The sequence below is a fragment of the Oncorhynchus masou genome, chromosome 19 (assembly GCF_036934945.1).
Source record: "Oncorhynchus masou masou isolate Uvic2021 chromosome 19, UVic_Omas_1.1, whole genome shotgun sequence".
Classification (NCBI taxonomy): Eukaryota; Metazoa; Chordata; class Actinopteri; order Salmoniformes; family Salmonidae; genus Oncorhynchus; species Oncorhynchus masou.
Genome location: NC_088230.1, coordinates 28,613,632 through 28,631,471, shown reverse-complemented (window position 1 = coordinate 28,631,471; position 17,840 = coordinate 28,613,632). Strand labels below are relative to the sequence as shown.

General features: G+C 42.8%; 1 pseudogene; it reads right to left on the bottom strand.

Moving 5' to 3' along the window:
* LOC135506114 (kinase D-interacting substrate of 220 kDa B-like) overlaps positions 1–17,840 on the bottom strand; it is a 47,820-nt pseudogene that overhangs the window by 23,608 nt on the left and 6,372 nt on the right.

Here is a 17,840-nt window from a genome sequence, read left to right as displayed (position 1 = left end):
AGTGGTTCTCTGCCCACTACCTAGTGATTCTCTGCCCACTACCTAGTGGTTCTCTGCCCACTACCTAGTGGTTCTCTGCCCACTACCTAGTGGTTCTCTGCCCACTACCTAGTGATTCTCTGCTCACTACCTAGTGGTTCTCTGCTCACTACCTAGTGGTTCTCTGCTCACTACCTAGTGGTTCTCTGCTCACTACCTAGTGGTTCTCTGCTCACTACCTAGTGATTCTCTGCTCACTACCTAGTGATTCTCTGCTCATGACTAGATTTTTTTATTTATTTAACTCGGTAAGTCAGTTAAGAACTAATTCTTATTTACAATGACGGCCTGCCCCGGCCAAACCCTCCACTATTGTGCACCGCCCAATGGGACTCCCGATCAGGGCCGGTTGTGACACAGCCTGGGATTAAACCAGGGTCTGTAGTGACGCCTCTAGCACTGCGATGCAGTGCCTTAGACCGCTGCGCCACTCAGGAGCAAGTGATTACATAGTGATTCCTCTGCTCATTACCTAGTGATTCCTCTGCTCATTGGTTACCTAGTGATTCCTCTGCTCATTGGTTACCTTGTGATTCCTCTGCTCATTACCTAGTGATTCCTCTGCTCATTGGTTACCTAGTGATTCCTCTGCTCATTGGTTACCTAGTGATTCCTCTGCTCATTGGTTACCTAGTGATTCCTCTGCTCATTGGTTACCTTGTGATTCCTCTGCTCATTGGTTACCTTGTGATTCCTCTGGTCATTGGTTACCTTGTGATTCCTCTGCTCATTGGTTACCTTGTGATTCCTCTGCTCATTGGTTACCTTGTGATTCCTCTGTTCATTGGTTACCTTGTGATTCCTCTGGTCATTGGTTACCTTGTGATTCCTCTGGTCATTGGTTACCTTGTGATTCCTCTGGTCATTGGTTACCTTGTGATTCCTCTGGTCATTGGTTACCTTGTGCTTCCTCTGGTCATTGGTTACCTTGTGATTCCTCTGCTCATTGGTTACCTTGTGATTCCTCTGCTCATTGGTTACCTTGTGATTCCTCTGCTCATTGGTTACCTTGTGATTCCTCTGCTCATTGGTTACCTTGTGATTCCTCTGCTCATTGTTTACCTTGTGATTCCTCTGTCTTGAAGACCCTGAAGAGGCGGGTGGCCATGAAGCCAAACTCCCTCTCACAGGCATCAGACAGGGTGGCTATCATCTCTGCCAGGCTGGTCTCCCCTCCCACACTGGACAGACGGTTGTAGTCAGTGAACAGGAACCTGCAACAGTAAAGGGAAGGGGTGGACATTAAATAATCGGTCAAACACAAACTACAACTTATAAAAGGTACCTGACGGGCAGGACATGGGTGGTTTGTGTGTGTACCTAACGGGCAGAGCGCGGGTGGTCTGCTCTGGCAGGTCAGGGGGGTTGACAAACATCAGTTTGAGTAGCAGCTCCAGGTAACCGATGTGTCGGGCCAAGCGGGTACTTATCACCCACGCCCAGCTCCAGTTCTCACCCTCTCGACGACTGCCGAAGTACACCACCACTACACAAGAGAGGGAAACTGTTATCTCCTAACTGGATCATTAAAAGCCGCCTCCACTACAAAACAAAGGAAGACAAACAGAGTTACTGCGTCAAACTCTTACTGTGTCATTGAAAGTGTTTGGAAAAGCCAGAGAGACAGACAGTTAGAATGAGCTCTTACTGTGTCATTGAAAGTGGCCAATTGTGCACCTCCCTATGGGATTCCCAATCACGGATGGTTGTGACACAGCCTGGAATCAAACCAGGGTCTGTAGTGACGCCTCTAGCACCAAGATGCAGTGCCTTAGACCGCTGCGCCACTCGGGAGCATAGGCTATGGGATCCTCGGGAGCCTAAACCTAACCTTAACCATAGCCCTTACCTAACCTTAACTTGGGGGTAGGAATGTGGGGGTAGGAATGTACCAACGATCACGGATAGCAACAACTACTCGACCATAGAAAATGGATGACAGAGTGACGGTCTCACCGAAGCAGACATAGAGCATGGCCAGCAGGCTGAGGGAGACAGCGATGGCCAGCTTGGGGTCGACGGTGAATCCCAGGACCAGAGCTACAGAACCACACAGCAGCAGGGACATGAACCCCACCAGCCAGGAGAACTGGAACAACGGCTCCACCTGCTGGCCAGCAAACGTCTTCATCTCATCTGAAGAGAGGAAGGAGATGAAAGGACGATAAAGATACTTATGAGATTGTAGGTTAATTTGTATAACTCAATCTTATAAGTATCTGATAAAATAATCTGTTAATACTAAATCCAGGCACCACAGCCTAAAATGACCTTTTATTGCCTCTACATATGAAGTTTGAGATTGTTTGGTATTTTGAACCATTAATATTCATTTTCTCAAAAAGTAAAAACAACAATGTCAAAATGTTGATGATCCATTATTTCAAACCACTACAATAAATCACACACAATTTAAAAAGCCCATCTCATAGAGAATGTAACAAACTGGACTATATATAGTAACTTACTTTCAAGAGATGGTGATTGGGTCTAAATAGCTGTTTGGTGTTTCTAAGTCTAAATTCAGTGTACTTGTCTTTAACTGCCATTTCCTGGAAGTCAGACGTTTCCTACACGCCAACTCGTGTTTCTCAGCCTCGGAAGCATCTGCATTCACCAAATGTTGAGTGGTTATCCTTAATCTTATTATTCAGACTTATACATAGGGAATTGTTGATACATTGTCAAATTTCTACTCTACATGACATTTTCTTCAGAAAAATCTGCCAAAAATGAATTTTACATTCCTTTCTATAGTATTTTACAGGTAGAAAGAAGTATTTCTCCTCAATATGTTACGTATAAGTCAGGTCCTGGAGTATCTTAACCAATGTTAACCATTTTAATATAGGCTGACTTCCTCCAGAGTCCAGAAAAATGGATTTGTGTGATATGCAAATATGCACATTTAATTTGCATATTTGTAAACAATATTTCAGATTTTTTGTTGTTGTTTGCATTGCTGGAGAAGTTTGGTTGCATTATTGCATTGTTAAAGTACAGTATGTAACGTACAGTATGTATAGTTGAAGTCGGAAGTTTACATACACCTTGGCCAAATACATTTAGACTCAGTTTTTCACAATTCCTGACATTTAATCCTAGTAAAAGTCCCCTGTCAGTTAGGATCACCACTTTATTTTAAGAATGTGAAATGTCAGAATAAGAGTTGAGAGAATTAATTATTTCAGCATTTATTTATTTCATCATATTCCCAGTGGGTCAGAAGTTTACATACACTCAATTAGTATTTGGTAGCATGGCCTTAAAATGGTTTAACTTGTGTCAAACGTTTGGGCTAGCCATCCACAAGCTTCCCACAATAAGTTGGGTGAAATTTGGCCCATTCCTCCTGACAGAGCTGGTGTAACTGAGTCAGGTTTGTAGGCCTCCTTGCTCACACAAGCTTTTTCAGTTCTGCCCACAAATGTTCTATGCGATTGAGGTCAGGGCTTTGTGATGGCCACTCCAATACCTTGAATTTCTTGTCCTTAACCAATTTTGATACAACTTTGGAAGAATGCTTGGGGTCATTGTCCATTTGGAAGACCCATTTGCAACCAAGCTTTAACTTCCTGACTAATGTCTTGAGATGTTGCTTCAATATATCCACATCATTTTTCTCCCTCATTATGCCATCTATTTTGTGAAGTGCACCAGTCCCTCCTGCAGCAAACCACCCCCACAACATGATGCTGCCACCCCCGTGCTTCACAGTTGGGATGGTGATCTTCGGCTTGCAAGCCTCCTCCTTTTTCCTCCAAACATAACAATGGTCATCATGGCCAAACAGTTCTATTTTTGTTTCATCACACCAGAGGACATTTCTCCAAAAAGTACGATCTTTGTCCCACGTGCAGTTGCAAACCGTAGTCTAGCTGTTTTTTGGCGGTTTTGGAGCAGTGGCTTCTTCCTTGCTGAGCGGCCAATCAGGTTATGTCAATATAGGACTCGATTTACTGTGGATATAGATACTTTTGTACCTGTTTCCTCCAGCATCTTCACAAGGTCCTTTGCTGTTGTTCTGGGATTGATTTGCACTTTTCGCACCAAAGTACTCCTTCCTAAGCGGTATGGCGACTGCATGGTCCCAGAATGGTCCCATTATACTTGTGTACTATTGTTTGTACAGATGAACGTGGTACCTTCAGGCGTTTGGAAATTGCTCCCAAGGATGAACCAGACTTGTGGAGGTCTATAATTTATTTTCTGGGGTCTTGGCTAATTTCTTTTAATTTTCCCATGATGTCAAGCAAAGAGGCCCTGAGTTTGAAGGTAGGCCTCCAATTGACTCAAATGATGTAAATTAGCCTATCAGAAGCTTCTAAAGCCATGACATAATTTTCTGACATTTTCCAAGCTGTTTAAAGGCACAGTCAACTTAGGGTATGACCCACTGGAATTGTGATACAGTGAATTGTGATACAGTGAATTGTGATACAGTGAATTGTAAGTGAAATAATCTGTCTGTAAACAATTGTTGGAAAACTGACTTATGTCATGTACAAAGTAATGTCCTAACCAACTTGCCAAAACTATAGTTTGTTAACAAGAAATTTGTGGAGTGGTTGAAAAACAAGTTTTAATGACTCCAACCTAAGTGTATGTAAACTTCCGACTTCAACTGTACATACAATTCACAATTCCAGTGGGTCAGAAGTTTACATACACATACAACTGTATCTAGTCTGGTAATTGTGTTGGAGAACAAAAACATTGACTCTATTAGGGTGTGATGCCTGGCCTTAACAGCTATCTTATTATTAACATGTATAACATATTTTTAACATATCATTATTTTTATGTTTGACAGTTGAGCTCTGTTCTATTTGAGCAGTATAATAAACACTTAGACTCTTGTATAGAAGTGAGTGGAGCCTTGACAAGAGGACTGCCTAGTTCCTTACCCTCCAGTTTCTTGAGCAAGAAAGACTTGCCGCTGCCCCACTGGGCGTACAGGCCCACACAGATGGGTGGCTGCATGGTGGGCTCACTGAGAATGTCAGCCAGGGCACTGCTGTACAGGTCATAACCCAGCATGTCCCCATCAGACTCAGTAGGGGACAGGTGTCCTGGGAGGGACACAGAAAGATAGGATGAGGTTAGTCAACACAGTTCTAGATGAGAGTACATAGAGTGTATAATTTGTGTGTACCAATTTTCTTTGTCAATTTCTGTACACCCTATCGTCCAGCACAAAGGTTATAGCAGTTAGACTATTAAAGGAAAACCACCCCAAAACAATATTTTGGTATTTGTTTAATTAGTCCATTGTTGGCATAGTCCCAAAATGTTTTGCTTGTCAGCAATCAAGGTTTTATATATCTTGAAAAATGCATTATTACAGGGATGATTTATGTATTTTGAAAGTTACATGTCTTGAAAACTTTCATTAGTCAACAATAGACTAAAGAAACAAATACCAAAAAGATTGTTTTTGGGTGGAATTTTCCTTTAACTGGCGAAAGTGACTGAGCTGCCGGAGAGTAAAGAAACTTACGGGCTCCAAAGATCTGGGTGAGGATGCTCTTCTGGTGGCTGCAGTCGATGTTGTAGGGGGTCTCGCCGGCCTTGTTGGGCCTGTAGAGCAGGCGGCCATCTTTAGGATTACGAAGGAGGAGCTCCGCCAGTCTGCGGCTCCGCCCACGGATGGCAATGTGGAGGGGGGTGTCACCTCTCTAGAGAAAGACGGTTGGTATCTTTAATTTAAAGAGCGTTGCTCCCTTCGGTATCAACATTGGTTTCAGATCAAAGTCTTTCTTGTGATTGTGATTTTGCTATTCATTGTAAATGTTTGTAGGCCTATGTAGCCAAATTGTATCTATGATCGTATGATATCCATTCATGTTTTTGGTATGTTATTTTTTTATATCTGAGAATTAACCAATGATATCAGGCCACACCCGGCCATAATTACAGACACCTGTGTGTTCTTTGACACTGTACAACTAGTGACCCTCAGTGTTTGTCATTATACCCTGATGAAGACAGCTTGTCTGTCCAAACGTTGGTTATTAGGTTATTAAATTATTGCATCGGAGTCCCTTGAGTGTGTGGCTCTCCTTTTCTTTTTCCATGTATCAGATTGTAGACCTACTGTCTCTTCTGCCTTTAACAGATTACGTATCACTGGATCCTTTGATAAAGATGAGCAAAAAAAAAACATAAAATAAATAATATAGTATATTATGTTCTCCAAAAAATTGAAACATTTGATTATTTTAGACTAATACAATTGCTCAGAGAGATTCTGTTTAACAATTAATACAAAAAAATCTAAAGAAGATAGTGGACCCCTGTTTTCAATACTCTTGCACCCTCCCCTTGCGAGAATAACAAAACTGAGCCTTTTTCTCAAATGTTCCATGAGATGAAACGTTGGGACCATTCCTCCAAACAGAATCTTTCCAAGTCTGCTCTTATGGACTACCCTCTTTAATTCAAACAAGAGGTTTTCAATTGGGTTCAAGTCCAGTAGCTGAGATGGCCATTGACAAATGTAGATACTTTTCTGCATATGCTTGTGTCCAAGTGGCCAAAAAGATGTATTTTCATGTCACCTGACCATAGCACCGCCTGGAGGTTGATAAACGGCATTGGCACTTGGATTGGAACCGGTGGTATGTTTAATGACATGGAAATAGAGCAAAGGTCTACGCTCCCTCCCAATGTGTACAATCTCATTCAACATTTGAGAAAAATGCTCAGTATCAGTATTGAAACCAGGGGTGCCAATAATTTTTACCCCTCTCTTTTTGAGATTATTAGTTAAGCAATTCTATTAGTATAAAATAACCATTTCAACAACAAAAAAATAGCACGCAATATAGATCAGTATTTGTATTATTTATTTTATACAGTTTTTTGCTCATCTTCATCAAATGGTGCCAATAATTATGGACCCTGACTGTATATGCCACATACAATGTATATACAGTATATATAAACTCAGCAAAAAAAGAAGAAATGCCTCTCACTGTCAACTGCGTTTATTTTCAGCAAACTTGTGAATGTTTGTATACCAATGTGTGAATATTTGTATGAACATAACAAGATTCAATAACAGACATAAACTGAACAAGTTCCACAGACATCTGACTAACAGAAATGAAATAATGTGTTCCTGAACAAAGGGGGGGTCAAAATCAAAAGTAACAGTCAGTATCTGGTGTGGCCACCAGCTGCATTAAGTGCTGCAGTGCATCTCCTCCTCATGGACTGCACCAGATTTGCCAGTTCTGGCTGTGAGATGTTACCCCTCTCTTCCACCAAGGCACCTGCAAGTTCCCAGACATTTCTGGGGGGGAATGGTCCTAGCCCTCACCGTCCGACCCAACAGGTCCCAGACGTGCTCAATGGGATTGAGATCCGGGCTCTTCACTGGCCATGGCAGAACACTGACATTCTTGTCTTGCAGGAAATCAGGCACAGAACGAGCAGTATGGCTGGTGGCATTGTCATGCTGGAGGGTCATGTCAGGATGAGCTTGCAGGAAGGGTACAACATGAGGGAGGAAGATATCTTTCCTGTAACGCACAGCTTTGAGATTGCTGGTTGTCATTGCAGGCACAGTCCGATGATGCTGTGACACACCGCCCCAGACCCTCCACCTCCAAATTGATCCCACTCCAGAGTACAGGCCTCGGTGTAACGCTCATTCCTTTGACAATAAACATGAATCGGACCATCACCCCTGGTGAGACAAAAAAACGCAACTCGTCAGTGAAGAGCACTTTTTGCCAGTCCTGTCTGGTCCAGCGACGGTGGGTTTGTGCCCATAGGCGACGTTGTTGCTGGTGATGTCTGGTGAGGACCTGCCTTATAAAAGGCCTACAAGCCCTCAGTCCAGCCTCTCAGCCTATTGCGGACAGTCTGAGCAATGATGGAGGGATTGTGTGTTCCTGGTGTAACTCGGGCAGTTGTTGTTGCCACTGCGAGGCCAATCAGCTGTCTGTCCTGTCTCCCTGTAGCGCTGTCTTAGGCGTCTCACAGGACGGACATTACCATTTATTGCCCTGGCCACATCTGCAGTCATGCCTCTTTGCAGCATGCCTAAGGCACATTCACGCAGATGAGGAGGAACCCTGGGCAACTTTTGGTGTTTTTCAGAGTCTGTAGAAAGGCCTCTTTAGTGTCCTAAGTTTTGCCTACTGTCTGTAAGCTGTTAGTGTCTTAACGACCGTTCCACAGGTGCATGTTCATTAATTGTTTATGGTTCATTGAACAAACATGGGAAACAGTGTTTAAACCCTTTACAATGAAGATCTGTGAAGTTACTTGGCTTTTTACATATAATCTTTGAAAGACAGGGTCCTGCTGAATTTAGATATATACAGGGGTGAAAGTAAGGTGGTACGGTCCAGTACGGCATCCTGGCAAAATAAATAGTGGGGGTACGCCGTGCCGGTAAAACATATCACAATTAATACAACATGCCCAAAAAACTATTAGGCTATAACACCATTAGGCTATAACACCATTAGGCTATAAAACCATTAGGCTATAACACCATTAGGCTATAACACCATTAGGCTATAACACCATTAGGCTATAACACCATTAGGCTATAACACCATTAGGCTATAACACCATTAGGCTATAACACCATTAGGCTATAACACCATTAGGCTATAACACCATTAGGCTATAACACCATTAGGCTATAACACCATTATTTAACATTACTGCATGTCAGCCGCATGAAACATTTGCAAATTGAATGGAAACCAGGTGGTAATACGTTCCACTGTGGTTTGAGTTAAAGCGGAGATGAGAGGCGAGACGCACGTGGACATGAGTGGCCGAGACCGAGGCGCGCGTGGACAACCGTGGATGCATCAATTCAGGCTACAAGTGTAGGCTTAATGACAATCACAGAATGTCATTATAATACCTGCAATGTTTTTGTAACTGATGTCTCTTTCCATACAACAAATTGCAGATGCACAGCGCACTGTTGGGGTTTGGATGCTGAAATTAGTTTGTGAGTGAAAGAATGTGCGCAGGAAGCCAACAGGAGCACCTTTGAATCTCTTAAGGATCGGACCCTTTAAAAAAAAAAAATTCACCTAAAATGATACACCCAAATCTAACTGCCTGCAGCTCAGGACCTGAAGTAAAGATATGCATATTCTTGATACCATTTGAAATGTAACAATTTCACAAAGCTTGTGGAAATGTGAAATTAATGTAGGAGAATATAAAACATTAAATCTGGTAAAAGATAATACAAAGGAAAAAAAGAAACAGGCGCAATTTAGATTGTGTATGTTCAAAGTTTTAGACTGATCCAATAAACCATTGCATATCTGGGGACCCAAGATGGCTGAACGCACACAGGGGGGGTAGTTGGCAATTATCTGTGCAATATGATGGACATTAATGGTTAATAACGTTAGTATGTGAAACGTAACATTGATGGAGTTATACGATTACAGCTGGTTGATCTGCCTAATTTTTGGGTGCAAGAATACCTCGTAAGGAGAGAGACTGGTCTCTCTGCGGCCCGGAGCCAGAACATGGCGGAACACTTGGGAAGGAAATAGCTAGCAGATAACGGTATTATCAAGAGACACCTCGCTAGCTGTTCCGAAACGTCGGGGGCTACATTGGACAACACTGGTTGTAAACGGGCAATAATATAACCGGTGCATAGTATTTATCAATTTACTGTTTTCATACGATGTTTAATGCAGCTAGGCAGTTGGCTGACGAGCTAACTTGCTAGCCAGCGATCTAGCCCACTACGGTAGTTACAGTAGCTAGCATACAACAATCATCTCACTGTAGCTGAAGTCTGAGGACCTAGCCAGGTGATCTTACCTGAATGTTTACCTTTGAAACATACTCGTCATACTTATTAGTTAGTCTGTGCTTTTTCTGGAGGATAATGCGAACCTAACGAGCAAGACCAATTTGTAAGTCGCTCTGGATAAGAGCGTCTGCTAAATGACTTAAATGTAAATGTAATGTAAATGTTCAACATGTTGCATCAAGACTGCCCAAATGTGCCTAATTGGTTTATTAATATATTCTCAAGTTCATAACTGTGCACTCTCCTCAAACAATAGCATGGTATTCTTTCACTGTAATAGCTACTGTAAATTGGACAGTGCAATTAGTATTGAAGCTTTCTGCCCATATCAGATATGTCTATGTCCTGGGAAAAAACATTTGTTACTTACAACCTCATGCTAATCACATTAGCCTACGTTAACTCAACCATCCTGCGGGGGGGACACCAATCACGTAGAGGTTTTAAGTAATTGTTAGACAAATCAGATGAATACATCATGACCAGTTGTGTTTATACCACATTAAAATACACAAGTGCCGTGAAGCTAGAGGAAGTGAAGCTTTCCCTCAAATAAATTGAATTAAATTGCCAAAATTATACAGCCTAATTAGCCTAATCCTGTCTATACAGAAATAAATACAATCATTTAAAATAGGCTACTACACAAGAAAGCATGATTTGGCCACAGAGGATCATTAGCTAAAAATATTAAAAAAATAAAAAAGACAAGTGGATTGTTTTAAACAGCATAGCCCGCAAATTGCAAATACCAAATAGATGTTTGTTGAGTTGCGACTGTTGAGTTGCGACTGTCAAAAGCAGAGAGACCCAGCCAGGCATATCTCAATATTTAAAAATATAAATTGCGGAAAACCGTTTTGGAAAGCAAAATCGCTATTGATAACAATGAAAACAATCCAATCTGTCTTTTAGTTATCAATATTACATTTAAGTCATTTAGCAGACGCTCTATTCTTAACTTAATTGGCACTAGCGGAGAACATCGGCCATATCCCTGGTGAGTGTGCATATTCACTGTCTTTATCATTGGGTCAATGCTACTTCGTTTGTTTTTGGACAATAATTTCCTCCTCCGGGTTAGATGGACGTCATATTGTATTTGCGTCTCCCCTTATATGGATCAGACAACATTGTTTTTATTGATCTGTTTGTCAGCGTCAGCAGAGATGGCCACCCTGTAATTTGGCCTATTTTTAAAAAATGCGTGCGCGCACTTGAGTGTCCCGTACCAGTAAAAAATTAAATCTACTTTCACCCTTGTATGTACAGTGCATTCGGAAAGCACTCAGACCCCTTCCCCTTTTCCACATTTTGTTACGTTACAGCGTTATTCTAAAATTTATTAAATAAAACATGTTTTCCTCATTAATCACTACACATAATACCCCATAATGACAAAGCAAAAACTGTTTTTTTTAGAAATACCTTACTTACATAAGTATTTAGACCCTTTGCTATGAGACTCGAAATTGAGCCCAGGTACATTCTGTTTCCATTGATCATTCTTGAGATGTTTCTACAACTTGATTGGAGTCCACCTGTGGTAAATTAAATTGATAGGACATGATTTGGAAAGGCACACACTTGTCTATACAAGGTCCCACAGTTGACAGTGCATGTCAGAGCAATAACCAAGCCATGAGACCGAAGGAATTGTCCGTAGCGTTCTGAGACAGGATTGTGTCGAAGCACAGATCTAGGGAAGGTGCCAAAAAATGTCTGCAGCATTAAAGGTCCTCAAGAACACAGTGGCCTCCATCATTCTTAAATGGAAGAAGTTTAGAAGCACCAAGACTCTTCCTAGAGCTGTCCACCTGGCCAAACTGAGCAATCGGGGGACAAGGGCCTTGGTCAGGGAGGTGACAAAGAACACGATGGTCACTCTGACAGAGCTCCAGAGTTCCTCTGTGGAGATGGGAGAACCTTCCAGAAGGACAACCATCTCTGCAGCACTCCACCAATTAGGCCTTTGTGGTAGAGTGGTCAGACAGAAGCCACTCCTGAGTAAAAGGCACATGATAGCTCGCTTGGAGTTTGCCAAAAGGCACCTAAAGGATTCTCCGAACATGAGAAACAAGATTCTCTGGTCTGATGAAACTAAGATTGAACACTTTGGCCTGAATGCCAAGCGTCACATCTGGAGGAAACCTGGCACCATCCCTAAGGTGAAGCATAGTGGGGGTGGCAGCATCATGCTGTGGGGATGTTTTTCAGCGGCAGGGACTGGGAGTCATGATCGAGGGAAAGATGAACGGAGCAAAGTACAGAGCGATCCTTAATGAAAACCTGCTCCAGAGCGCTCAGGACTTCAGACGAAGGTTCACCTTCCAACAGGACAACGACCCTAAGCACACAGCCAAGACAACGCAGGAACGGCTGAGCCCGGACTTGAAAAATATCGAACATCTCTAGAAAGACCTGAAAATAGCTGTGCAGCGACGGTCCCAATCCAACCTGACAGGGCTTGAGAGGATCTGCATAGAAAATTGGGAAAAACTCCCCAAATACAGGTGTGCCAAGCTTGTAGCGTCATACCCAAGAAGACTTGAGGCTGCCAAAGGTGCTTCAACAAAGTACTGAGTGAAGGGTCTGAATATTTATGTAGATGTAATATTTCTAAAAGCTGTGTTCGAATACACATACTAACATACTGTATAATACATACTTAATTAGTATTTACATACTATTAGTTAATTTAAGTATACTGTAAACGAACATTATGCTTCCAGTTGAGCGTACTAGCGCTTCACCTGTCGACCGGATGTTGATAATGTTGCTATGCAACCTCTCGCTAGCTTGCCAGCAAAACAAATTACTCGCTAGATATTTTACGACTTCGGGTGTGTTTGTAAATTTGATCTGGAGTGCCAGAGAGCGCTCAGAGTGTGCTCTGAGTGTTTGTAAATTCAGAGCATTGTCAGATTGTCCATTTAGTGTACCACGGACACTCTTCTCTCATGTTTCTCTCATCTCTGTCAGGTGAGGGCATCAGGTGTGTCTTTTAGAGTAGTGGTGTCCTGCATTCTCGGCTTCATTACAGTAGTTGCATGTTCAATAATTTGAGAGGATAGGCTTGCTATTGTCACATGTTTTTTATGCTCTTAAAATGTCAGTTCCTTCCATGCATAGTATTTTCTGTTGGTCACTTCATTTTACTGTTTGGAATTAATTTAACCATTTGTTCACCAGTTAATGGGCGTTGGTAAGTCGGCAACAAAATTGACAAACATTTTCATCACTAGTGGTGAAACAATGTATTTTACCCCTTTTTTCAATCTTGGCTCATCGCTGCAACTCCCCAAAGGGCTCGAGATAGAGGCGAAGGTGGAGTCATGCATCCTCTGAAACATGGTCCGCCTCCCGTGCTCCTTACCACCCACCAGCTTAACCCGGAAGCCAGCTGCACCAATGTGTCAGAGGAAACACAGTTCAACTGGCATCCGGGGTCAGCCCGCAGGCACCCGGCCCGCCACAAGGAGTCACTAGAGTGCAATAAGCCAAGTAAAGCCCAATTGGCCAAACCCTCCCCTAAACCAGACAATGCTGGGCCAATTGTGCGTTGTCCTATGGGACTCCCGACCACAGCCGGTTGTGGCATAGCCCGGCATATGAACCTTGGACCATAGTAACGCCTCTATCACTGCATGCAATGCGCCACTCGGGAGGCCCGTGGTGAACCATTCTTGGTACACACTGGAAACTGTTGAGTATGAAAAACTCAGCAGTGTTGCAGTTCTTGACAAACTCAAAACGGTGCGCCTGGCACCTACTACCATACCATGTTCCCAAGGGCCTTAAATCTGTCACCCTCTAAATGAAAAACATAGACAATCCTTGTCTCAATTATCGAGGCTTAAAAATCCTTCTTTAACCTGGCTCCTTCCCTTCATCTACACTGATTGACATCAATTAGGGATCATAGACTGACCAGGTGAAAACTATGTCATGGAAAGAGCATGTTTTGTACACTCCGTGAAAATATTTAAGCAATAACGCCCGGGGAGGTGTGGTATATGGCCAATATACCAAGGCTAAAGGCTGTTCTTATGCATGACGCAACGTGGAGTGTATATTGTCCATATATCACAAACCCCCAAGGTGCCTTATTGCTATTATAAACTGGCTACCAAGGTAATTAGTAAAAATAGTAAAAGTAAATGTTTCGTCATACCCGTGATGTACCACAGCTGTCAGCCAATCAGCATTCAGGGCTCAAACCACCCAGTTTATAAAATGCTTTATATGGGTATAGACGTAAAAGAGGTGTACCTTGTCCACAGCAGACACCTTGGCTCCTTTGTCCAGCAGAAGCTCCACTATGTCAATGTTCCTCATCTTAGTAGCTTTGATCAGAGGGCTCTCTAAATCCTGACATCAGACCACATAAAAACAGGTGAGAAAGCCATTTAAATAGAATAGGTGACTGTGTGTGTGTGCCTCTGGTGATAGTTGAGATATGGTTAGATTTACTGTACAGTGTTCTCTCTCACCTTGGTGCAGGTCTCTGTGTCGGGGTTGCACTGGAGGATATCTCTCACCATGGTGGCGTTGCCTTTCTCCACAGCCCAGTACAGGGCTGTCTTGTTGTCCTGCAGAAGGTGAGGTGGATTGCATTTACTGTCATCAATAATGTAGCATTGAATGTCTGTGTCCCCATCCCCTATATAGTGCACTAATTTTCATCAGAGCCCCCCGGGCCCTGGTCAAAAGTAGTGCACTATACATACACGCAGTAGAGTGACATTTGGGACACAAGTATGGGTCTCTGTAGCTCAGTTGGTAGAGCATGATGCTTGCAATGCCAGGATAGTGGGTTCAATTAAATGTGTGCACGTATGACTGTAAATCACTTTGAATAAAAGCATCTGCTAAATGGCATACATACACACATATATATTATGAGTAGTCAGACTCCTCACCTGTCCTCTGATGTCTATGTCAGCATATTTGTGCAGAAGAGCCCTCACTATCTCCACATGTCCTCCTCTCACTGCTCCGATAAGCACCGTGTCTCCACTCTGTACAACACACACACACAGGTCAGCACACAGCTTACACGAAATCCACATCTCAATACAGCACTTATAATCCACAATCTGTGTGTGCACTCCCTTGCCCACCCTGTCTGGTATGTTGACGTAGGTGCCAGCATCCAGCAGGTCCTGTACTATCTCAGTATAGCCCTCCTTGGCAGCGATCATCAGGGCTGTGTTGCCGTCCTTGTCTGTCATGTTGACGTTAGGGTTCCTCTTCAGAAGCTCCTTCACCACCTCGGGGAAACCTCCCTTCACTGCCACGATCAGAGCTGTCATCGAGTTCTACAAGGGGGAGGGAGAAGATTGGAGGAAGATGTAGAGAAACAGAAGTACAGAGCCTTTCTCTATGACTTTAGACAGGTGATATCAGAGTGAGAGGTGTAGACTGCAGAACAACAATGTTCATTAGAATGTCTGTTCATTAGAATGTCTGTTCATTAGAATGTCTGTTCATTAGAATGTCTGTTCATTAGAATGTTTGTTCATTAGAATATCTGTTCATAAGAATGTTTGTTCATTAACATGATATTGTATTTCTGTGGCGTAGAGACATACCGCCCCCTCCTGGTCGACATCAGCTCCATTCTCCAGCAGGTGCATCACACAGTCAAAATTGCCCTTCCTGGCTGCCCAGATCAGAGGGGTAGTACCATACTGAGAGAGAGACACACACAGGGTTATGCATACTGGCACAGATCCCTATTTCTGGCCAAACTGGGGCACCACTAACCCAGTGGGCCACCATAAACCCAAAGGTTGGCATTGCCCAGCCATGCGGCCCAATCAGTTGTCTCACCTTGTCAGAGCAGTTGACCTTGGCTCCGTTCTCCAGCAAAACCTGGACGATCTCAGCATGACCTCTGCCTGCTGCCCAGATGATGGGGTACACACTGTATTGCTGATGAGGAAGACAGAGTCAGAGGCACTTAGTCAATGGCTGGATAGATGGGGATGTGATGTACTGCATCTCCTTAGCCATGAGGGTTTATGAATGACAGGTATAGGAACGCCATTAACCGTGTGAGGAATACGTCATGAATAGGTATTTGATTGACTGCCATTACCTGCCCAGTAGTGTTGGGGTTGGCTCCGTTCTCAAGGAGAACCTCAGTTACCTCCACGCGGCCTTTATAGGCAGCCCACATGAGGGCCGTCCAGCCTCCCTACAGAACAACATCAATTACTGTACACAAACACATTCCTGCACACATTACACTACCTTCAAGGCTTTGCATGCAAAAACATTACAAGCATAGCCTGTACATTGAATAGCTCTGTGATTTTATTGAAAACACTAACTGAAGTGGACTGGAACAAGCATAGAAATCAAGTTCATACAATCACCACAACATTATAGCTTATTACTGATTGTGGCCAGTTTAACTTATTGAGTGTCTCAGCATGTCCCAGTGCCCTATGTAAGCGCTGCTGAGATAGGACTGTACAGTATAATATACAGTACCAGTCAAAAGTTGGAACACCTACTCATTCAAGGGTTTTTCTTTATTTTGACTATTTTCTACATTGTAGTACAATAGTGAATACATCAAAACTATGAAATAACACATATGGAATCATGTAGTAACCAAAAAAGTGCTAAACAAATCAAAATATATTTTATACTTGAGATTCTTCAAAGTAGCCACCCTTTGCCTTGATGACAGCTTGCACTCTTGGCATTCTCTCTGCCAGCTTCATGAGGTAATCACCTGGAATGCTGTTCCAACAGTCTTGAAGGAGTTACCACATATGCTGAGCACTCGTTGGCTGCTTTTCCTTCACTCTGCAGTCCAACTCGTCCCAAACCATCTCTATTGGGTTGAGATTGGGTGATTGTGGAGGCCAGGTCATCTGATGCAGCACTCCATCACTCTCCTTCGTGTTTCTTGGCCCAAACAATGCTCTTCTTCTTCTTGTTGGTGTCCTTTAGTAGTGGTTTCTTTGCAGCAATTCGACCATGAAGGCCTGATTCACGCTGTCTGCTCTGAACAGTTGATGTTGAGATGTGTCTGTTACTTGAACTCTATGAAGCATTTATTTGGGCTGCAATCTGAGGTGCAGTTAAACCTAATGAACTTATCCTCTGCAGCAGAGGTAACACTGGGACATCCTTTCGTAAGGCGGTCCTCATGAGAGCCAGTTTCAACATAGATGGTTTTTGCGACTGCACTTGAAGAAACTTCCAAAGTTCTTGAAGTTTTCCGGATTGACTGACCTTCATGTTAAAGTAATGATGGACTGTCGATTCTCTTTGTTATTTGAGCTGTTCTTGCCATAATATGGACTTGATCTTTTACCAAATAGGGCTATCTTCTGTATACCCTACCTTGTCACAACACAACTGATTGGCTCAAACGCACTAAGGAAAGAAATTCCACAAATGAACAGGGCACACCTGTTAATTTAAATGCATTCCAGGTGACTACCTCATGAAGCTGGTTGAGAGAATGCCAAGAGTGTGCCAAGCTGTCATCAAGGCAAAGGGTGGCTACTTTGAAGAATCTCAAATATAAAATATATTTTGATATGTTTAACACTTTTGTTTACTACATGATTCCATATGTGTTATTTCATAGTTTAGACGTCTTCACTATTATTCTAAATGTAGAAAATAGTAAAAATGAAGATAAACCCTGGAATAACTGGTACCGTAGCTAATTAAACAACCAAAACACTGCTATTACTTAGGGGTTGTGGCCAATCAAACAGGTATCTCACCATGTCTCGGTGCTCTATGTAAGCACTGCTTTCTAACAGCTCCTTCACCACCTCTACATGGCCTTCCTTAGCAGCACAGATCAGAGCCGACCAGCAGTCCTGAGGGAGAGAGAATAGCACATCACACCTGTCACCATGGAGACAACGGTGACTACCGTTACCATGGGGACATCAGGCAGAGTTCACAATGATTGGCACGTTCATGATGATTGTTATAATGAATTCAACGT